Here is a 23,507-nt window from a genome sequence, read left to right on the forward strand (position 1 = left end):
GGACTCACCAGAGACAGAGCAGGGAACAGAACAGGCAGACTGGCTGAAATACACTGCTGAGGGAAGCAGCGGGTGAGACAGGAGAGGCCCAGATGATGGTATTTTGTTACAGCAGCCCAAGCAGAGTCATGCAGTGTTAACAGGGTAGGTCTCTAGGAGTTGGGTCCATTAAGGCCAGGAGACCAGTTTGACACCACCTTGCTGGGGCCTCAGTGGCCATTGTAAGGAGAGGAGTTTTCATTGATTCAGCAGCACCCTGGCTGGGAGTGAGGAAGGGGAGGACATGCCAGGTAGAAGATGTGCAGAAGCAAAGTCTTGTCCTGTGTTAAAGTGCTTTGAAAGCAGTTCCCTCCACACACACCCCTCCCCCCACCTGAGACTGCCTGCCAACAGCGTGGCTCCAACTGTCTATCAATGTCACTGACTGATGGGGAATATGGTGTGGAGAATGTCATGGTATCATCGCTAAATTTAACAAGAAGCTGACATTCCTCTCCCGACAGGCAGGGTTGGGAGGCTTAAATAGATAAAGGGAGTGAATGGGACCGCCCCCAGGAAAGTTGGACCATTAAGCTGATGATACCTAATCTGATGATCCCTTATGCAAATTTGGATCAACAGTTGGGACCCACCTGAGACTAGCCACCCTAGCCAAATCCATGAATATAAATAGGTCCTCGGGACCCTCACACAGGGCAGCAGACCTCTCCTGCCTTGTCCGCTGCTTCCCTTAGCAGTGCATTTCAATAAAGCCACCTTTTCTGTTCCCCACTCTGTCTCTGGTGAATTTTTTCACCCTTGCGCTTCTAGTTTGCACTTGATTCTGTCCCATGAGAGAGAACACTCTCAAATCTCACCCACAGGGCCTCCCCTGCTGGCACAGGCGGTTAAGGACAGCGCTGTGAGGCTGTCTGCAGCCTGTGCAGCACAGGTTCGATCCCGGCCGGCCAGGGAGCTACCCACATGGCATGGCAGACCTCTCCTGTCTCGCCTGCTGCTCCCCTCAGCAGTGTATTTCAGTCAGTCTGCCTGTTCTATTTCCCACTCTGTCTCTGGTGAATCCTCTCACCCTCCCACACATCTGACCTGTATCCCGATTCTTGTATGTATGAATAAATAAATCTTTAAAAAAAAAAAATCACCCACAAAAACAAAATTGCCTGTCTCAAATCCTGAGACTCACATCTCCACCACCCCTGGCTTCTAGCGCTGCCCCACTGAGGCTGCAAGCAACAAAGTCACCAATGAACTCTGGTCCTTGAGTCACAGGACTTCCTCGCCCACCTCACTTCCTTCTCTGCAGCACTTGACTCTACCGACCGGACACTGCTTGTTCTTGCTTCTCTTCCTCTGTTGTGCACTGTGGGGCTATCTTTGTTGGTTTCAGGTCCCTCTGTTTGGTCACACAGCTTCAAAAACCAGCCACTAAGTCTTCTTAGAAGTCTTTAGCTGGATGTAAGAAATAAAAATTCTTAAAGAAATTTTGAGGAAAAGAAAACAAGGTACAAAGCATGTCTCCAAAATATTAAAAGGATGTAGAGATTTAAAGGACTAAAACAATTCTTTAAAAAAATTCTCATGTTTCCTTGGAATCTGAATTGCTTTTCCATATTTACACATTTTCATTATTTACTTTATAAAATAATATAGCCCTATAGAAATTTATTATTGTTTGCTATAATAAGATAGAGCCACTATAGCAAGCTTTTAAAATTGTTAGTTTAAAGTAGAACAAGAATGTGATTTGGAGCCTGTAAGCACTTAGAGTCTTGAACAAGCCTAAACAAACATTTTTAATCAGTGTTAGTGCTTTAAAAAAATTTTAATCTGCAATTTAAGAGACACTAATGCACAAGCTGGCAAAAAAAGAAAAAAGAAAAAAACTGTCACCTCTACCACACATTATCTAAATGTGGTAAAGCAGTGCATTTCTAAGACCCTGCCCCACTGCCGCGTGAGCAACATAAGAAGACAGGAAATCAGCAGCAACTGAGTTGAAGTCCTAATTGGTGGCACTATTTCCAGGACAACCAAAGAGTTTCAGGAAAAATGACAAATGATCGATAATTACAAAGAGAAACAACAAGAAAGAGCCAACAGTGTTAGTCCTTGGGGCAAAACAAAATTGGACCTTTGGCTCTCCAAATATTTTTAAATGATATAAAACGTGGTTTTAGTTCAATAACTTTCTGTAGTGAAAGAGACACATAGCCGTAATTCACACATGGCCCCCAACTGGCTCACCCAGCACTGCAGCTGTCACAAGTCGCAGGACACTTGATCCACAGGCAAGTGAAGATTTAAAGAGCCAAGTTCTAACCATGGACACTCAAAAGCACACAACAGGGCAACTAAAAGAATTTCCACTTGTGTCATCCTGGGTATCTTGGCATTCTTGGCATACTGTGCCCTGACTGTCCAGATGCCAGTTCTGAGAATGAGGGTAAGTAATCCTGGACTTTCCTGTTTCAAATGCAAAGCCCTTTATTTCAATGAGTTTCCTAGTTCCTAAAGCAAGGAACAAATTCTTTGTAAACATGTGCCTATTCACTAAAGCATTACGTCCCTCAGTTGTATCTACACATGTGTGGTGTGTATGTGTCGTGTATGAGTGTGTGACTGTGTGTGTGTCAGAAAGAGAAGGAAAATGACTGGCAAACTGCATAAGCCAGGCAGATGACTAAAGAGAGAAAATGGATAGAAGAAGTATCTGCTTGGAAAGAATTTGAGGGGTACACAATATGACAAAGCAGAAGCTGATTTTTGAAACGGAGACAAGAAGCAACCTAAAGGAGCAGAAATCCTACAGGAAAACACAGACTTGAAAAGAGTGAGAAGAAAGGACAAATGAAAGCAAGAATGACTTCACAGAAAAGAAATAAGGTGACCCCGCACAGGACTGTCCTCAGAGTGTATGCCACTGGACAAAAACTTTTTGCAGGGTCCCTATAAACAATTTGATCTGTTTAATGTTTTACAAAATTCATGGGCCTACATGAGGCACAATGATGTATCACTGGGAATTTAGAACAATGGGTAGAGAAGGGGTATTTTGTGCTTATTGTCCAGTCAGTGTAAGTGAAGACTCTTCATGGCATCAGGGACCATCACTGTTCAGAGGTCACAACCATCTCTCGGTGTTTTTTATTGTTAACTGTGCTAATTTTACCTCTCTCCTTGGAAGAAAAGAGTGAAAATCCCTTACCCTTCAGAGCATGGTTCTATTAAAACAACAATGATCTTCTTGCCTCTGCAGTCCCCTAACACCATTGATTTAATGGTGGTTAATCATCTCTCACAAATCCTCAGCCCCCATGCGGTCAGTCACGAGTCCCAGCTTCCACTGGCTCAGGGGTTGTTCCTAATTGTGCCCACAAAGGCAAGTCTTACCCGGGCATGAAGGAACATGTGAATGTTAATTCACTTTCTCAGCATGATAAATTTACTGTTAGAAATGGTATAGAATAAACAGAACAGCATATTTTCTGACCTTCGGGTCTTGAAGGTTTCTGGAAACCTTCAGGTAATCGCTGAATTCCTAGAATGTGATTTCTTTCCATGTTGACAGCAGCTCCGCCTTCCACAAACCACTGCCAATGTGTGTCTATATGGGGAATGACGGGGAGAGGTGAGTAGAAAAATAAGTGTGGTCCCATTTGTGTAAGAATGTCTGACTCTCTCCAACACAGCTGAAGTAAGCATGGTAAGTTCAACATCAGCACGTTGACAGGAGCCCACAGAGGGGATCGTTTAGAAGGGTCTCTGGCACAGCTGAGCAAAAGCTTGAAAGCTCTCTAGGAAAATGATATTGTCACGTCTGGAGGCCTGTTCAGGGAGGGGTTATTCAATTTGATGCCAGTGATGGGAGGAACACAGGTCCTTTGACCAACATATTTATTATTAAACCTACCATGTGATAGGAGTTAATCAGATGCCCCTCATATGCCTGCCACTTTTGGGGGTTGTATGAGGCCACCTTTAGAGCTCTGGGTGCTTTGACCAGATATCCAAACATGGAGGGTGAGAGCCAACACATGGACCCATCACATGGCCACCAGCATGCTATGGGTACGCTTGAGCCCTGGTCTCATATCTCCTATGTGAACGTTGTCAAAGTCAGCGTGTCTGTACCTAAATAGTGGCTCAATCTCATGCAGTCTCATCAAAGAAAGACTGTTACTCTGAGATGGAGCTGCTTGTCCGGTCACCCTCGTGGGGTCAGGGCCAAGACATGGGTGCCAGATTTTCATAGTGAAAGCTGTTTGGGCATCTGATTAACTCCTATCACATGGTAGATGGGAGCAGAGACCCAAAAACACACCAAAGTGGGAAATGAGGACCAGGGTCCACAAGGATATTGGTGCTAGGACCTTCCCAGTTAACACTGCCACCCCAGTCATTCCAAGATGCCTAGGGGAACTTGAAAAAAATGTTGAGGAGGGCACGCCAAAGTGTGGGAGGCCCTGAGGTGCAGGGTCTAGAATGGACACTCCAGGATCCAAGGGCTGCTCCGATGTCAAAGGTGAATAGCAACATCTGTTACCGACTAGAAGAGTTAAGGAGTGATAAACCCATTCTGACACTGGGACTTGTGCTCTCTGACGTTAAAATACTTAAAAAGACGATAGACTTTATGGTCAGACAGACTTGGGATTGACTCACCACTCAGACAATGCCAGTGTATGACGATGGGTCACTGGGGATAACGGTGTCTACGTCATAGTAATTTGCAGTGATCAGATAACTTTTCTATAGAGGACCAGATGATAAATTTTCAGCAGCCCATACAGTCTCTGTTGCAACTACTCAATTCTGTAGCATGAAAGTTGTCATAGACAATGTGCAAATTGAATGAATGTTGCTGTGTTTCAATAAAATTCTATTCTATACCAAATTCTATAAAAGGAGACTGTCGGCTGAATTTTGCCCACAGGTCTTAGTTTCTCAAACATTTATTTGGAGAATTAATTCAGATAATGCTGATAAAAGTTTTATAATAGCTACCCACACTTAATAAACATTTAATAAATATTAGCTGTTTTAATTTTACCAACAAAATGACTACATTTTAAACCTACTAGTTTAAGGTTCTCATATGCCTGCCATGTTTTTTGGCCTCACATTTTATAGCTAACAGTGCACATTTAAGGGAACATAGTAGGTGAACAAATAATTCATCGCTTGAATTCTTCCTCATTACTTGATTTTTCAAAAGTTTTTAGAGTCACTCTCCATATGAAAACCATGACTATCTATGTTGGTCAAAAGGAGCTGGTATCTCTTAAGTGTGACTTTATTATGCATATGAAAGTTTTCTGTTAATTCATACTTCTATTGCAGTAATATGAAACAGTGGGAACTTTAGCTGCTGCAAATAAATTTTTTTCTTTGAAACCTACATTTTAAGAGCTCACAATCATGCATATTATTCCCATAAGTACTTATTACGCATATCTACAGTCTCTTTCTGCACCTCTTTTATAAACAGCATTTCTCTTTTTTCACGGTCCTGTCATCTTTTATTTCACACTATTTCCCATTCCTAGTTCTCTCCTTCTATTATAATATATAAAATATCTTTGATGTGTTATTTGATTAATGAATTTTATTTTTTAATTAATTTTTTATTGAAACAACATTGGTTTGCAATGCTGTATATGACTTAGAGGTATAGGATCACACCTTCTCAGATGTATGTCACCACACCACACCCACCACCAGTGTCCACACTCCTTCACATAACTCTTCATGCCCTCTCTCCCCAATCTGCTCTCTTCCTCCTTCTCTGGTGGCATCAGTTCTACAGTCAGACTTCTATGCTTTATTGCTTTAGTTTAATCTGACCTTTTGTTTTGTTTCTCTATTTTATATGTAAATGACACATCCCGTATTTGTCTTTCTCCTAACTTAATTAGCTTAGCATAATCCCTTCCATTCCATCCATGTTCAAGCAAATGTCAAGAGTTTATCTGTTTTTATAGCTGAGTAGTATTTCATCTGTGTGTATGTGTGTGTATGTATGACATTTTCCTAATGCGCTCATGTGTCTTTGGGCATATAGGTTGTTTCTATAACTTGGCTATTATAAATAGTGCTACAATAAATGAATAACATTTATTTGGTCCATGACCCTGTTCTCCATTCTGTTCTGTTGTGTAAGACAGTGACCATCAATGTACATTGGTCTTGGGGGTGAGCACTGAACCCAAACTGTGAACTCTGAGTGTCAGTTACTTCTGCTGGTCTTATTTTTAACTAGTGGGATGATATTTAACAGAAGATAATGAGCAAGTAGAAAACAGCAGAAACCAGGGATAGGAAGGGACATAAACCTATGATGATTAAATCCTCGTCCCAATCTCTCCTAAAGTTGAGTAGCACCCTTGTCCTCTCGTGTTTTGGCTATGAGAGAAAATGAATTCCTCCTTTGCTTAAGCATGTTTTAGCTGCTCATGGACTATGATATCACCCCTGTGTGATGTGAATCATCCCAACTTGGCTCATCCCAAGAGAAATCTTCCCGTAGGCCATTCACCAAATGTGTAACTTTGGCATCAGAGAAAAAAATGTCCAGAGAATAAGGCTCATGATTCAAGGGCACTTCTTTAATCTGGAAGAGCAGATAGAACTAACTAGGTCAAGAAGAGAATGACTTCCAATGCATGGACATGGATTTTACATTTATTTTATATAACTAATAAAACTGGAAACATTGTGCCCATTAGAGTGAGGAAAAAGAAAGCCCCAAGCTGATAGGACTAGGCTAAGGGAAACCACGGATTATCTTGTAGCCAGCAGCTTTCAATCACAGTTTTGAGGAAAATATAGTTTTAGGAAAAACTTTGTTTAAAACAAAAAAGGGGGGGAGCACCAGAAGCCCCCTGTTTGTTCTTCCATTTAACATTTTGTTATTGTCCTAGTTCTCCCCTCATTTCTTGGGATTATCATTTGGGCATTTGGTGAAAACACAGCAGATATGGCTACACATTTGGCATAATGGTTCCAGTTCTCTCAATTTTCTTGTATTCAGCAGCATGGGCTGCCAAAAAAAAAAAAAAAAAAAAAAAAAAAAAAAAAAAACAGACTGATATTGAACAACTGAAAGTTATTTTCTCACAGTTCTGGAGTCTGGAAGTCTGAGATCAGGGTGCCAGCATGGCACGGTTCTAGTGAGTACTCTCCTCCTGGCTTGCCTTCTTGCTGTGTTCTTACATGGCAGAGAAAGACAGCAGCTTCTGGTGTCTAGTTGTATAAGGGCACTAATCCCATTATAAGGACCCCACTCTTATGACCTCATTAAACCCCACTTCCAAATACCTTCCCATTAAAGCTTTATCCAATGAATTTGGGCAAGACAAAATTCAGTCTTTTGTATCCCCTTAGCAGATGCTGATTTTTAGAGATTAACCTATTAGTTAATCAATTATATTTTCATCTATTGTTCATACAGCAAAGTATGACAGAGTTAGGAAGGCCCTTTAGAGTCAGAGAACTGCATAGGCTATTTGAGTAGGTGACTTAAACCTTAAGTTGAGTAGCACCCTTGTCCTCTCGTGTTTTGGCTATGAGAGAAAATGAATTCCTCCTTTGCCTAAGCATGTTTTAGCTGCTCATGGACTCAAAAGCTGCTGCTTTTTTTTTTTAAATAAATTTTATTTTTATATTCCCCATACAATTGCAACCCCCTTATTTTGACCCCAATCCCTCCCCTCCCCGCCTCCCACCCCCCATAGAGTGTCTCTGGTTTATAGTTTTTTGTTGATTTTGATTTTCACTTTCTTATAGTTATTCATTTTCCTGGTCCCTTATTTAAGTTTTCTAGATTCCTGCTATGAGTGAGACCATCCGGTACTTTTCTTTTTCTTTCTGGCTTATTTCGCTGAGCATGATCCCTTCCAGCGCCATCCATGTTGTTGCAAATTGCATGTGTTTATCTTTTTTGAATGCTGAGTAATATTCCATGGTATATATGGACCACATCTTCTTGATCCAGTCATCTATTTTTGGGCATTTGGGTTGTTTCCAAAGCTTAGTTATTGTAAACAGTGCTGCTATAAACATAGGGGTGCAGGTGCTCTTTGGAATTGATGTTTCTGTGTCCTTTGGGTAAAGACCTAGGAGTGGAATTGCTGGATCATATGGAAGCTCTATGTTTAGTAGGCCAGGAAATCTCCACACAGCTCTCCATAGTGGTTGGACCAGTTTGTACTCCCACCAACAGTGCAGGAGAGTTCCTTTTTCTCCACATCCTCGTCCCACCCACCAACTGGGAGAACATTTTTGCACACAACACCAATGATAAAGGACTGATCACAAAAATCTGCAAAGAGCTGATGAGACTCACCAACAACAAAGAAAATAATCCTGTCAAAAAATGGGCAGAAGAGCTAAAAAGAAACTTCTCTGAAGAGGAAATGCAAATGGCCAACAGGCATATGAAAAAATGTTCAACATCACTTGTAATCAGGGAAATGCAAATCAAAACTACCATGAGATACCATCTTACACCAGTGAGAATGGCACATATTAAAAGCTGCTGCTTTTGAGTTTCATTTTCCTTTTCTGGATAAAATGAGTTAATAAGATTATCTTCTTCACAGGAATGAACAAAATAATATATGTGAAAGAACAGATACAAAATGTTCTTAACCACTTGGCTTTAAAGATCTGCTGTAGTGAATAACCACCTTAATTTTCGAACCCCCCCCCCCAAACACACACACACCAATCATTCACGTTAAATGAATTAGTCTGTTTGCTTCTTCTGGGATTAGGCCCAAAGAATGAGCAGTCTGAAGGGATGGGCCTAGGGATGATTCTGGAAGGTGGGGAGCACATAATAAAAGGAGACTTTGATGGTCTTCTAGAAGAAGATTAAATTGGACACTCAGGGAGTAGAACAAAGGGATCTGTGGATGGTGAGGGTAAAAGTAGTGTTGAATAAAAGGTCCCAAAAGATTATAGGAGAAAAAGAAGTAAAGATCCCCAAAGCAAAACTTCTTGGTTTTCTGTAAACCAGCCCTAGGGAGTAGGCTCCTAACTCTCAAAAAAAAAAAAAAAAAGGGAAAAAAAAGCCCTTCCTGGGCAGAAAGAGGGGAGAAGAGATTCGAGGATCCTATTTGTCTGAGGCCAGTCACCTCTAAAACTGTATCAGACCCATAAACTTAGCAAGCCTGGCTCAGTCTGCCCAGATACGGAGCAGATGCCGCCCACCTGGGGCTTTCTGTGAGGCACTACTGTAAGGCTCTGCCAGGAAGTGCCTTTGAAAGGCAGAGAAACAGAGACCAGACACCTAACTTCACAAAAACTAACAAGTGTCTAATCCTCCCAGTGCTTGCTTGTACAGCTGGAGTGGTTGCAGGTGACATCTCCTGTACCCACATGCTCACCAACCCTAACACTCAAAGTGAACACACTTTCACAAAAGGACTGAGGGAACCAAACACCACCAGAAAGTCTTCCCCAGTGATTTGAGAATATCCTTCCTCTCAAGATTGCTCATCTAACCACATTCATCTTACTAATATTTTTCTGTCAGACTGTGAATTTCAGATGACAAAACTATTTTCCACAACCTTCCACATTGTAACTGCCTATTAATTATCTCCACTTGTCAGCTGGCCCCACACTCAGGGCATAAATGTTTAGTCTGCAGTCTGTATAATTATTCCCCTGCTTCATAATTACTCTCCAGAATTACTTAATTCAGAAGGCACCACCACAAAGTCTGGGCACTTCATTTTCTTATAATAATGCATTATTAGGTCTGTTTTCATGAAGCCTTGCTCATGAAAAGGAAATACACATTTATGCGACACTTAATCTTTGAACAAATTCCCAATCTTATACCTAATTCTCGGCTCTTGTGTTGGGGGCCAGGTGAGTGGGTTCTGGGAGCAGTGAATAGGAGAAGCCCTCTCTGCTCCCACTGGGCATGTAGGAGTTTCCACACCTCCTAAGGCAAGATGTCTTCACCACTCCATCTTCTAAACTGGTCCTGTCCAGGTTGGCGTAATAATGAACTTTAAAAAGGTGTTCCTGTGATGGCCTGTACACTCCCGCTATGCCCAGAACTATGTCAAAGACCAAAGGAGCCAGGAAAGACAGGCCTATCCAGTGGGAAGGGATTTTTTTTTAAAGATTTATTTATTTATACAAGAACTGGGGTACGGTCAGAGGCGTGGGAGGGTAAGAGAATTCACCAGGGACAGAGTGGGAAGCAGAACAGGCAGATGGACGTAAGACACTGCTGAGGGGAGCAGTGGGTGAGGCAGGAAAGGTCTACCACACCATGTGGGTTTCTCCCTGGCTGGGAACCGAACCAGCGCTGCAGAGGCTCAACCCGCTGCATCACCACGGAGGCATGGGAAGGGATTCTTGACTTCAAGGGAAAGAAGACCAAGATGGCTCATTGGGAAAGATGGAGTCAGAGATGGTGACTACATCAGAGCAAGACTGTCATGGTGCATAGTGACTCTCCTCTCCCTAGAAGTCAAGGACCTCCATCTAACACATGGCTATTTCCAGCCTACCTCTAATTACTCAGCAGCAGCAACTTCATTCCAACCAGACTGGCTGATTTATCTCTCTCTCAAGCACATGAATCTTTCATCACCTGTGATTCTGTGACTGTCTTCTGCTCCCAGGATACACTTTTTCAATTTTCAACTCAAATATACCTTCTCCAGAGATATTTTCCTTTCCTGCCAGTCCTACATAAGACTGTGCCATACATTACAGATCCCTGCCTCTCTTCAAGCGTTATCTTCAAGTGTCATCCATATCTTTTATGGTTACTTACTTACGGATATATTTTCTTTGTAAGTATAAGCTCCTGGAAGGCAACAGTCTTGTCATATTATCCTCACATCTTCCCCAGCATCAAAAGTAATACTCAACAAATGCCTTCATTTGATTTAGTTCATTTGCTATATCACACTCAGAGTTTACAGATTCTTTCCCTTCCTCATAAAAGCTAGAATAAGAATCAGGACTAGTGATTCAGGACATTTAGCAACAATGTTTAGTTCATTTATTAATTGGCACTATGATTTTAGGAATTGCACTTGTTCTTACTCCTGCATTCTAACAGTATGCCTAATGAAAATGTGCATGGTAAATTGTGTGTGTGTGTGTGTGTGTGTGTGTGTGTGTGTGTGTTACTAGCCTGAGCCAATTTACTCTCTTCTCTCTGTGAAAGGGGGAATTATTCATGGTTACTGAAAAGAGGAAAACATATTCAAAGTAAATATGAGGGCATGAGATTGCTTTTCACTAAAAATCTGAACACCCATATGAGATTGAATTGTAAATATTTACTGTAACTTATAGTAAAAAAATATTGGCTTCCTAAGCTATATCGTTGCCAAAATATGTCTTTGTCGCGTGCCTGCCCAGTGTTCTGACCTGTGGCTGGTAATGTACCCTCTGTCTTAAGTTAACCTCTTAACAGCAGTAAATCTTTAAGTGCACTTATGTATAGTAGGAAGGAGTAAAAAGAAGAAAGAGACAGAAGGAAGAAGGAAGGAGAGAGCAAGCAAGCGAAGGAGGACGGAGTGTGGGAGGTTAAAGAGAGAGAAGAAAGATCAAGAAACTGAACAAAAATTTAAAAAGCAACATAATATTGGGGAGAAAATTTCCCTCTACCCTTCAGAGTTCTTTTGGCTGGTCTAGTAATTAAATTGACATAAGACAGATTAACAGGAGAAAAACAAACTGAATTCTGTACACGCAGGGAGCCTCATAGACATGAGAGATCTGAGCACAACTAGAAAAAAGCAAGTTTATATGCCATCCTGAACCAAGGAATGGCATAAAGGCCTGGGGCTTCAAAGGGGTAAAAGGAAACTCACATGCTGATAAGAAGAGGAAATGTTTGCTACTTGCCATATAGATAGGTGATAAAATATTATGTCTAGTAATAACTTATAGGGGCAAATCCACTCTTCTAAATTCTTCTAGATAGTTAAGGGAAAGACAAAAGTTTATCTTGAGCTGCAGGGTACAAATAATCCACATGCCTAAGTACACACCTTCAGGAGGCCTGTTCTGAAATCCCTTCAATAACTACTGACAAAGTGCTATTTCCAATGAGGCCTGCACTCTACTATAGGAGTTAATCAAAATACTCCCTAACAAGAGCAAAAATTGTATAAAGAGGCTGCGTGAGGATATCAAATTCCCAAAGCAGACATGTTTACAGCTTACACACATTCACTCTGCTTATAAGAACGAAAATGACCACAGCCCATCACTGTACCAAGCCACACACATTCTCAGGACCTCATTGGGAAGATCATGGTAAGAGTGGACATTCTTGTTGACACCACATTACCCAGGAGCCAGTTGCCTGTTGTCCTTCCATCCCTGGTTCTTGAGCTTATGTGGACAGTGTTTATTTTCATGTTGAATCAACTTGGATTCAGAACTTAGCCCTTTTTTGAGGTTTAAAAAAAAACCACTAATGCAAAGCCACAAGGAGCAATATCACCTTTACTGAAGTTGTTATGGGAGAGCGAGGGAGGGCTAGGTCAGTTATAGTGCCTGTGTCACAGCAACAACTTACCCATGAAGTCGGTTCTGTAACAGGGTGGTCCCCAGGAAAGGGGGAGGTTCCCTGCCCCACCCAAGGGAGGGTGGAGCTGAGCAGGAAGAAGAGAAGCTGCAGAAGAGACTGAGGAAGGAGCAGGATGGAGCCAGAAGGAGACCTGGAGGAGGCGCATGGAGCCTAGAGACACGTGAAGAAACTGTGCTTGTCTTTTGGTCGTGGACTGGGTGACACAGATGTGGGTGAGACCCGTGGGGAGGTGACCATGGCAGCTTTTATCTTGATGTTGATTTTGCTCTTTTCCTTCCGGGCTTGTCCGGTTGTTTGTGACCCTTTTTTTGTGGGTCCCCACTGGAAGATGCTTTAGACTTGTAGCAGGCTTTGGGGCCTTGTTCTGGGCCAATCCCATTTGGATGGACTTTTACCCACGAGGGGACGGGTAACTTTGGGTGCTTCATTTAGAAACTAGACTCTTTGCCTTACCTGTATTGTTTCCTAGTTTTATTAAAGTTCCTTCCCATTAAAGTCTCATGTTTTGTGTTGATGCGGCGGATGGCAGAACCCATGTAGAATAGGCAGGTTTGTGAGGTTTGGGCTGACCCTCTCCCTGTCCTATAACAGTTCTACAGAGAGTGCTTCCTTGGCCACCTGACCTCCAGGTATTACTCTCTGCCCTCCCCCCATGGGAGCACCTCCTGAGACAGGTGCCCACAAACACCAAGGGGTTACAAGGAGCCCCACTTTAAGAGTGACTCCTCTTCATTAACATAAATGATCTCTGTTAAGCAGGATTTTAGGTCCTGGGGAGCTATTTGGGGCCTTAATCTTTCTTCAAAAGATCAAACCACTCAGAACCTCCAGCCCATCCCTTCACTAGGTAATCTCAGGAAGATCTGAAGCCAGTTGAGCTCAATCTCTAGAAAAAGGCAGAGGCCAGGGCCCGTGGCAATTAAGTATTGAAAAAGACTTCCTCTGGAGTATTTCCTTCCCCAGGGCCCCTGATACCCTCTGCCCAGAGCTCCAGGGGCTTCCACTGATTCTTGGCACTGCCTCCTGTTTTCAAACCTCCAAATGCATTTTTCCTGTTTCTCCATCCTCTCCATCAGCAATTCCCTCCTTTCCACACACACACATCCCCAGCTTCCTCCCTTTACTAAATTAAATCAGTTATTTCCTGAAAAGCTAACTCTTCCTCTTTCCTCAGGGTAAGAAAAGAGCCAGGCCCTTGTAAGTAATAGGAGAAGCCTGGCTGGCTGGAGACAGAGGCTGAGCTGGCTAAAGAGATCTAGGGTGTGGAATACAATGTCCCTCCTTTCCTCTCTACTCAGTCCAGCTATTTCTACCTCCCAGTCCTATCTGAATCCTTGCAAGATCCATTGTATATTTAAAAAGCCCGTATCATTTGCAGGGCTCAGTGTAAAGGGAAAATGTGGCATTCCTTGTTCAAAAATTATTAGCAATTTCAAGACAGTGACCAACCACAGAGCATTACGCCAGAGCATTAAAGCAGGACCCCTCCTGAGCAGGGGGCCCAGGGGACTACACAGGCCATGTGCCTGTAAAGCTGGCCCTAATATGAAAAGTCACAGGAACTGCAGCCATTTACATGAAATGTGTGCCACTTGTGGTCAATTATCCTGCAGCATAATAACAATTGTGCACTGCATAATTATGTACGTGAAAATATGTAATCATTACGTAACACTGCTTTGTAATAATACAATGCAAGGTATTGTTTTTTCTAGGTCCAGGATTTACTTTGTTGAATGGCAGGTTGGTTATAGACCCAAACTCTGCTCTTACAGAGGGAGTCTTTAGTGAGGCCCTGTGGCAACTTCTCCACTCACAAATTTTAATTTAAAGAGGCTAAGGGTGATGTGAGTCAGAAGGCATTGCCTTCAACAACACCAACCATGCCAGGAACAGGGAATTTAGGAGCTAAAAATGTCTCCTTTCTTCCAATTCATTCAGAATAAACAAGTTTAATTAAATTATACTGTGGATCACATTAAGAGAGGGGGTTCCTAGACTTCTGGGTTCCATAGACCAGTGAAATTTCTAAGAAATTTAGGAGATGGGTATAAAGTTGACATTTTAATTTGCTATGTAAGGATATCAGAAAGAACCCATCAATTATAAAGGAAGCACATTCAAAACCAAAATTAAACAAGAACATGATTCAAAATCCAGTTATTAAATTAAATGAATTTGGTGTCACAACTCATATGGCTACTGTTTTTCCTCACTTAGTTGAGACAGCTGGACACTGCATATATCATCAACAGCCTGGAGGAGCGATATTCATGCTGTGGGTCTATAGGTCCTATGTCTATAGAGAAAATTGAAGTATCATTGTGCTTGAACATGAATAATTCTTTAAGACTCAAAGCCAATTCTTTGCTTTGGAGGAACAATCCATTTCCAGATGTCAGCTTCCTCCTCCTCCTGCCTGCAGCTCCGATCCTTAGAGAAATGGTTAAACTTGGTCTAAATCCTAAATCGAAGTCTTTGGACACTCAGCAGTTCTCCTCATACTCTTTAGGAGAACCTACACCTTGCTTCTCTCTTTGCCTCCCCACTCCACTATTCATATGGAATGTCTCTGTTCAAGTCCATCCCTTGCTTCCACCTCTATTCTCCCCTTCCTCATCCCTTACCTTCCTAGGGCCTCAGATAAAATCCCTTTCCTCTTGCAGAGCAGTTCATCCCCCAAGCAGATCCCTTGAGCATTTAGCATGACTAATTGGGGCTTCCAAATCAATAGAATTCCCTCCCTCCCTGAAGAAATTCTAGTGGATCTGATGTTTTTCCCACTCACTATATACCATTAACTGATTCCACATACTCACTGAAACTTCCCCTGGTTGCTTTAGCTTTTAATAGCCTCCTCCTCATCTGAATTTATGACCTGGTAATGGTCTGTACATACCACACCATATAATCCAGTGTCCTGTGCATTTTGCTAGTGTTTCAGGAATTTTTTTTTTAATATTTATTTATTTATACATACAAGAACCGGGGTATAGGCCAGAGCTTAGGGGGGTGAGAACTTTCACCAGAGACAGCGGGGAACAGAACAGGCAGACTGACCAAAGTATGCTGCTGAGGGGAGCAGCGGGTGAGTCAGGAGAGGTCTGCTGCGCCATGTGGGTCACCTCCCTGGCTGGGGATCGAACTTGTGCTATAGTGGCTGTGGTGAGCTTCATAGGTTGCGTCTTAACCCCTTGTGCCACCAGGGAGGCCCTGTTTCAGGAATTTTTGTCTTGCCCCAAAATTAGGTTGTAGCCAATCAGAAAATCAAGAAAATAATTCTTACCCACTCTAATCCTGCATTGAAAAAGCAAGGCTTCGGGTGTCTCCTTACATGCCAGGACACTTAATACAGATGGCAGTAACCTGCCCTTGAAGAGTTCATGGCTTAGAGAGGGACAAAAGCTTATACACAAACAAATGCATTACATTACCCTTTAGGATGTGCTATAAAAGTGATGTGAACCCACTGTAGAAGAGCCAAGAAGAGGATGAACTCCTCCCAGCAAAGTTGGAAAAAGCCTCTGCAGGATGAGTGAGAGTTTCTCTAGGAAAGGCATCCTAGAAAGGAAGACTAAAAAATGTAAAAGCACAAAGTCAGGAAAATGGCAAGTTATGCGTGGAAAAAAGAAAAATGTTCAAAGTGAACTTCTAGGGCATGGTGCTTCTAGAATGAATGGGAAAGTGGTAAGGAACAGTTATCTGGACAGAGTATAAAATAGCCTTCCAAATTTCTCATAGCTCCTGGCAGATTGCTGGATGTATAGTCTGTGCTTAATAAATAATAATAGTGTGCCTTTGTAGAGCACTTTATCATCTTCAGAGAACTTCTACATTCATGATCTTTGCTCTCATAACAAGCCTATAGCATATGAATGATGTGAAAGCATATGAATGATATTTACAGATGATAAAACTCAGGATTAGAGAGTTTTAATGATGTGCTTCAAGTCAGTCAGCTAAGTAACATCTGCTAAAACTCTAACTTAGCTCACTCTCCTAACTCCACCCCCAGATGACAGGTTACCATGGCTACGAAGGCTTGCAGAGCAAGATAGGGAATAATTTACTGGAAAGGGAATGAACTTCAGAGCCATCACATCCAACTTCAAGTCCTGGTTCTACCACTTAGGACTCACGCAACCTGAGGAAAGTGACAAAATCTCTCAGCTTGTTTTGACATCTGTCAATAACCCAACATGTAAAGCCTTCTTCACAGAACCATGGATAGGGTCAAGACATACAGTCCCTCCATAAATTGAAAGTCACCATGTGAACATTACAAAACTATTTTTAAATGACTATTCAACAGACAGGGAAAACTTTAATTGCACATTACCTTTCAAAAAATAAACATAGACTTATTTTAAGTTTTACCAAATATTATTTTTTTGGCCCAAGTAGTCTGATGTGCCCTTAAGGCTATTCATTCTTCCTTATTTTTCCTGGACTCAACTTTACGGGCTCAGCTTTATTTCTAAAATGAATTATAAACCCACTTACATATGAATCATTTGCTGTCCTCATTTCACACCACAAGGTCTATTTATGGGGATGGAGGAGGGGTACTGACAGCGATTACAAGCTTCTGTAAGAATTTGTTATTTGCTCAGATAAAAAGACTCCTTTCTCTATGGGCTTCACTTTGAAAGAAATTGGTTAAGAAATGCTATTTTCCAGGATCTTTGTACCATTCAACTGCTGCCACTAGGGTGCACGGTGGGGGGAAGAGGACTCAGGGAAATGCCATGCAAATGTCACTCAGATCTGTCAACACCCACCCCAAACCCAGTGATTTTGCAGGTCCATTAGTCAGTTTTTCCTCCATGTGTCTACATTCAGAAAAACCAAGCAATCTACTTAAAATTAAAAAGGACTCTAAGACCAAAACAATAATGAATGAGACAGACACAGGGATGAAAACAATACAGAGATCCTCTCCATGATATATCAAAAATCACAAGGTCTAATTTTATCCCCTCCCCTCTGCACCCTGCCTCTCCCCAAAACAACGAGCCCTTCCATCCATTAGTGCCATCTAGCATGGAAAAGGCCCAAAAAAATAAAAAATCAGTCGATATTTTCCACTGAGCCAGCCACCCCCCCTTCTTTTTTTCTTCCCCGAGGTTAATAGTGAAAGCTCTGTTTGTTTCACAATGCGTTAATTCTTACTGCTTGCAAGAAATTATTTTTGGAGGTATCATATTTTAATATAAGTTTCCATTAATCTTTCCACATGATTCCCTTGCTTTTAAGTACTGCCCTCCCAACCAGGCTCACCCAACAATGCCCACGCTTCATACACACTCAGCCCCAAGACAGGCCAAGCCCCGTGTTCATTGCCTGGAACACAGCCCTGGGAGCTGGTGAGGAAGGAGAGCATTTGCAGCCACGCTCAAGTGTCATGGTGGTTTTCAGCTGGCAGAGGCATCTGAACATAAGTCGTTGCACTTTTCATGCTCATGAGGGGATTTTCCAAAAATCTAAGCTATGTTTGGAAATCTGCATTATTATAGGGTACAGGCTCGCTCCATTCCTGTTTTTTTCCTCCAGCGCTCCACTTCCCAAATGGTTCTGGGGGGAACTTTTTGAAAACCTAGCCAGAAGAAAGACTGGCGGGCTCTTCTTGCCAAGGATTAAAACAAGAGGCTGATAAAAAGAAAAGGTGCATTATATTTCACATTTTGATTAGTCTAATTATAACCAATCTTGTTTACTGTGTTCTCTATTCAAAAATGCCAGAATAGAAAGGATGACCGCAAGTAAAAGAAGGTCAATGTTGGGACCGGAAGGTCATAAATACATCACAGCACTCTGTGTAGACGGCCACTAACCAGCGGCCACTACTTTCTTCCTTCAAAATTCTGAGGCCTATTGTTATATTATTAATATAACTTTTTCCTCTTCCCACCCACCACCCCCCAACCCCCATTTTCAACATATCACATTTCTATCTACTGCACTGGGACCTTGGAAATAGAAGGACCAGTGTTTGAATTCACTCTCATTTTCCTATCAGGTTACTCTGAGTCTCTGAACCTCCATTTTCTCTCCAGTAAAGTATGGGCTAAGACACCAAGCTCACAGGTTGTGTTACTATTAATATGATGATCAAGGAAATCACGTTGCCTAGTATTTGGTAAGCGCTCCATAAACTACAGAAATCATTACTGTTACTGTTACACTCGCTAGGTGGTCAACTGTCCTGCTGTGTCCTTGAATGACTCCTCCTGGCATTCAGCTCCTGGTGAAGTCCCCTCCCACACTGAAGCTGAACTTGATCATGTGATTTGATTTTGCCAATGAGGGTTGAGCCAGTGTGATACAAGCAGAGGCTTACACCACTGAGGGCTGTTTTCTTAGAAAGCTCCTCCTGGGATCCTAGCTGCCACATCACGAGGCAGGGAAGGCTCTCCTGCTGGCAAGAGACCACACGAGTTGCCCTGGAAGAGGAGACATCGCATGCAAAGAAAGGCCATGTGGAAGAGAACTGAAGTGCCCCAACTGAACTCCCGTGAAAATGCAGCAACACCACTGAGGGCATAGGAACTGCCCATAGACTTGTGGAAAATGTTGTTGTTGATAAATAAGTAACATACCTGAGAAGGAAAAAGAAAACCCGTTCAGAAGATGAGTTTTACTCAATGGATAAAGACTGCATGACACAGAGTTTGGAGTCAGAACAGCCAGTGACTGGACCAGTTCTCAACTATATGACCAGGGGAAAGTTAACTCTTCCCTCCCAGTCTCTGTTTTGTCTTCTATACATGAAAATAAAGGTTGAAACGTAATAAGGCTGCTGTAGGGATTAAATGAGATTATCCATATAAAACAGTGAATTCAAGACCAGGAGCACGTTTCACTTAAATAAGGAACCAGGAAAATGAATAACTATAAGAAAGTGAAAATCAAAATCAACAAAAAAACTATGAACCAGAGACACTCTATGGGGGGTGGGGGGCGGGAGGGGAGGGATTGGGGTCAAAATAAGGGGGTTGCAATTGGATGGGGAATATAAAAATAAAATTTATTTTAAAAATAAATAAATAAATAAATAAATAAAACATATAAGTGATGATTTTCCTTGAGGTGGAAATAGAACGATTTTGTCTAAAATGCTGGGACGCCTTGTTAGTAACGAGTCAGCAGAATGCATTGTCCAACTCTATGGCCCTAAGGACACTGGGCATCTCCAGCAGCCCCAGCCACCGTATCCAGGGCCTCTCTTCTATGGCAGCTGAGCTAACTGACCTACAAGTGTATATATGTGCTCTTTTCCTTTACTTTAAAGAAAATATTGACTTTCAGTTTTCACAGGTGCTTTAAATTTACTCACCAGGCCTTTATGTAACCACCTGTCCTTGTTTTTCTTTTACACGGGGAAGAAGAGGTAATGCTAACTTCAGCAAACCTGATTTAGCACCAGGAATCCAAACCAGGAAAGAAAGAGCATGCATCGCCTTTTTTTCCCAGAAATGACAAGAGTTTGTGAGAGCAGACACATCAAGACTGGGTTCAGGGAGATTTAACTCCCCACGTACCGTCAGGGCAATCGGCCCAGTTTCAGCTGTAAGCAAAGAGCCGGATTTTACAAAAATCCAAGCATTCCTGGAACGGCCTAACCCACCACAGGGAAGAGGAGTGAGAGTCCATGTCAAAGGACAGAGCGAGCCCTCTGCAAATGCAGCCCGTGCGTATTAGAAGGCGCCTAAAAGATGTTATTTTTAAAGAAATCAGGCTTGAGCAGGGGTAGCCATAAACCTCAAACATCTGTTCCATGGCCCATAACCCTGCGCATCTTGAGAGGACAGCACAGTTATCTTTACTGGAAGCACGTGTCTGCTGATAAGGGGAGAGTGAATGTTTTCAGGTGAATACCACTTTCTGAGTCTTTTTATACTTTTTGTAGGGGGGTTGATGAAATGGGTTTCCCCAGAATCCTGGGGCTAGAAGGGATTATTGAGTAAACATGCACAGTGCTTTTTGTTTTGCTTTAGAGTGTAATAGTGGCCTTGTCCTCCCTTTGTGTAATTTTCTCATCTTAGGACAACTGGACAGCTTGCTGGACCCTGCAGACTCTTGGCAGGCCAACTGCCTATTTCTGGGGCAGCTCCCCCTCTCTGCTTGGTGGCATCTGTCCTCCTGCCCTTGTCCAGGCCTCCCAGCACACCCTTCCCATAAGTACGGTTAGTTCAGGTCAACTTCCTGAGTCCCAACCAATTTCCCTGAATGCAAAGAGTACCCAAGGAACCTTTACTAAATTCGCTTTGCAAAGTTACCCCCCAAAAAATCTCAATACAGCATATGGAAGCAGGCGACATCGCTGAGCCAAAAAAATAAGTTACAGAAAGGTTGGTGCTGCCCAAGAAGTCAGAAAGGAACCGATGATGTGAAACAAAAGGCAAGGCAAAGGCCTAAGAGAAGCCAAGGAAAGGAGCAGGCCTCAGTGGTAAGAGGACAAGCAGGAACGAGAGGTCACCCCAGACTTAGGGAGAGCAAGGCCCATGTTTGTGCCTGCTCCTCCTCCAAGTCTCTGGCAGCTCCTCTCTTAGGCATTCACACCCAGGCCACCAAACCACTGCTACCCCTTGTAAGGAGATGTTAGCTGAAGTTCTCTTGGATTAAAATGCTAGCCTGCAAATAGGAACTCATTGTAGGAATGTCTACTGGGCATATTTTAAAAATGATCACACCCACGAGTGCTTTCTGGAAGAGCACGGTGACCCTGGTGGAAAAGCTAGCAGCTATGGCTAGAGACCATGCAGGAGAATCTCCTAAGAATCTCCCCCAAACAAGACAGTGACAAATCATATGAAGACCACTGAGCTAGAACTTTCTAATCCCTCCTCTTGCTCTTCCCCTGCCTCACCAGGGCGGTTGGAAGCAACCCAGTGTGTTCAGGAGAGTTAGGGGGGAACGAAGAAGAAGGTACCCCCGCCTCCCCACTTCACGCAGACTGAAGCAGACCTCTGCAGGGGATGCAGAGCTGCTGCTTTCACTCTCACTTTTCATTACAAATAAGATATATTTTAGGGCTTTGTAATTACTATCTAAGAATAACTTAAAAGATGATGGTTTCTACATGAGATTTCATACCAAGGCAGGAGACAGGAGAAAGGAATCAAGATGGAGTTTGCCAGAGGTGTCATGAAAAAGTACCGCTTCGTGATCACACCAGATCTAGCTTCTATAAATGGAGGTTAGGGTCTACAGGGGATAGCAGTGTGTGATGCAGAAGTAGACAGCATGGTTTATAGGGAAACATATGTAAAATTCACAATAAAAATTACAAAAAAAAAAATCCAGTTTGCCGAGCAAGGGCGGAAGGTTTGCCATAATAGTCCTTCTTTCAACAGATGAACAAGTGGCTCCAAGAAGAGGCCCATCCTCAGGAAGGCTTTGGGGGCCAGTTGAATGCCTGTGGTCCATTTTTATCTTCTCAAGGAACAGGTTTTAAGAGTACAAAGATAGCATCATAGCCAAGTGCATTCTTTCTTTAAAAGCATCAACTCCAAAATAACTGTTGATTCTACATTTCCCTCAGGAATCAAGAAAAACCCAGTTTCACACCAGCTGGTCACTTACTTACATTCTTCAAGGGAATCCTCAGGAACACTCTGTCATGAAAAGTGGCTCCATTTACTAATTCAACAAGATTTGGGGGCTCTAAGGAGCGTTCCCCTCTACTTCCCTGAGGGCAATGAAAGCTGATCAGCTTCTCCCTGTGACCTGTATTAGCACCTCCCCCTTTTCACCTGAATTCTCATTAAACATCAATTTCATACAGGAAACAAGCTCTACAGACTGTGAAATGACCTATAATTTTTAATATCTGTCCCCAAGAAAGACCAACCTCCCAGAAACTGGCCTGTAGGAAGGCCAGTCTTTTGGAAAGAAACCTGTGCTTGTAGGTGAGCCAATAGCTTAAGGGGACTTCCAGGTACAAACAAGGAAATCACAGGAGAGAGGCTGCTTCCAACTCCTGCTGCAACCCTAAATAATGCCTGGGGATATGATCAGACCCAGATCTCTCTAGAAAAGTATGTATGTGCTTATTTAACAAGCTCTTAGTAGTGCCTACCATGTGTTTGGCAATGCTCAAATATCACTCATCTGATCCTTGTAACAACCCTCTGAGAGGAGCACTATTACTTCTTCCATTTGGCAGAAAAGGAGTTTGAGATGCAGAAAAGTAAAGTAATTTGCCCCCATTACTCTGTGACAGAGGCAAAATTTGGCAGGCAGCCTGTTTCCAGGGACTAGCTCTTACCTACTTCTCAAATTTGACCTTGTAGCAGAATCCCTTGGAGGGCTTATTTAAGTACTAGGCCCCACCCCCAGAGGTTCTGCTTCAGCAGGTCTGGATTGGTGGACTGAGAATCTACATTGCTACCGAGTCCCCAGATCATGCAGTTGCTGGTTCTGGAATCATGTTTTGAGAACCACTGCCCAAGTCGGCTGTCGAAAACCTTCTGGGATCATCACCAGGACACTGCTTAAATTGGTGTCTGATCATCAGTGTTTGGTTTTTGTGTTTTGTTGTTTTGTTTTTTTTTTTAATTTTCTCCAGGTGATATGAACATACAGCTGGGATGAAAATCTCTGCCTGCTGGAAACCACTGATTCAAGGTTGGTTGCACAGTGGATCACAAGGGAAATTTTCAAAATGGCTAATTCCCTAGGGTGGGAGTGGGAGCAGTCTCTGAAGTTCTGATATTTTAAAGATTCTACAAGTGTTTTCAATGTGCAGCAACAGTTTGAAAAATCATTGCTCTAAATCCTTTGCACTTACAGAAGCCATCAATTTCCTGATGTTCAATTGCCTAGGTCCTCAGGGGCCCTCATTGGTCTTCATAAAATGTGTGACAAAGTTAGCCCAGGCTGGAAATTAATTGCTAATACCATAAGCTGTCTTCTAGTAAATGTCTCT

The 23,507-nt window shown here is 42.5% G+C and overlaps 1 long non-coding RNA gene across 1 annotated transcript in view; it reads right to left on the reverse strand.

The window, feature by feature from the left end:
- Window positions 1–967: 967 nt before the first annotated feature.
- LOC129146840 (uncharacterized) overlaps window positions 968–23,507 on the reverse strand; it is a 55,451-nt gene continuing 32,911 nt past the window's right edge. The window contains exons 3-4 of the long non-coding RNA XR_008554109.1: window positions 3,491–3,604; window positions 968–1,449 (exon numbers count right to left, since the gene is read on the reverse strand). This is a non-coding gene — a long non-coding RNA (uncharacterized LOC129146840). The remainder of the gene's footprint in view (window positions 1,450–3,490; window positions 3,605–23,507) is intronic.

This window comes from Talpa occidentalis, unplaced genomic scaffold, assembly GCF_014898055.3.
Source record: "Talpa occidentalis isolate TD23 unplaced genomic scaffold, MPIMG_talOcc4v2.1 talOcc4.5, whole genome shotgun sequence".
NCBI classification, from domain to species: Eukaryota; Metazoa; Chordata; class Mammalia; order Eulipotyphla; family Talpidae; genus Talpa; species Talpa occidentalis.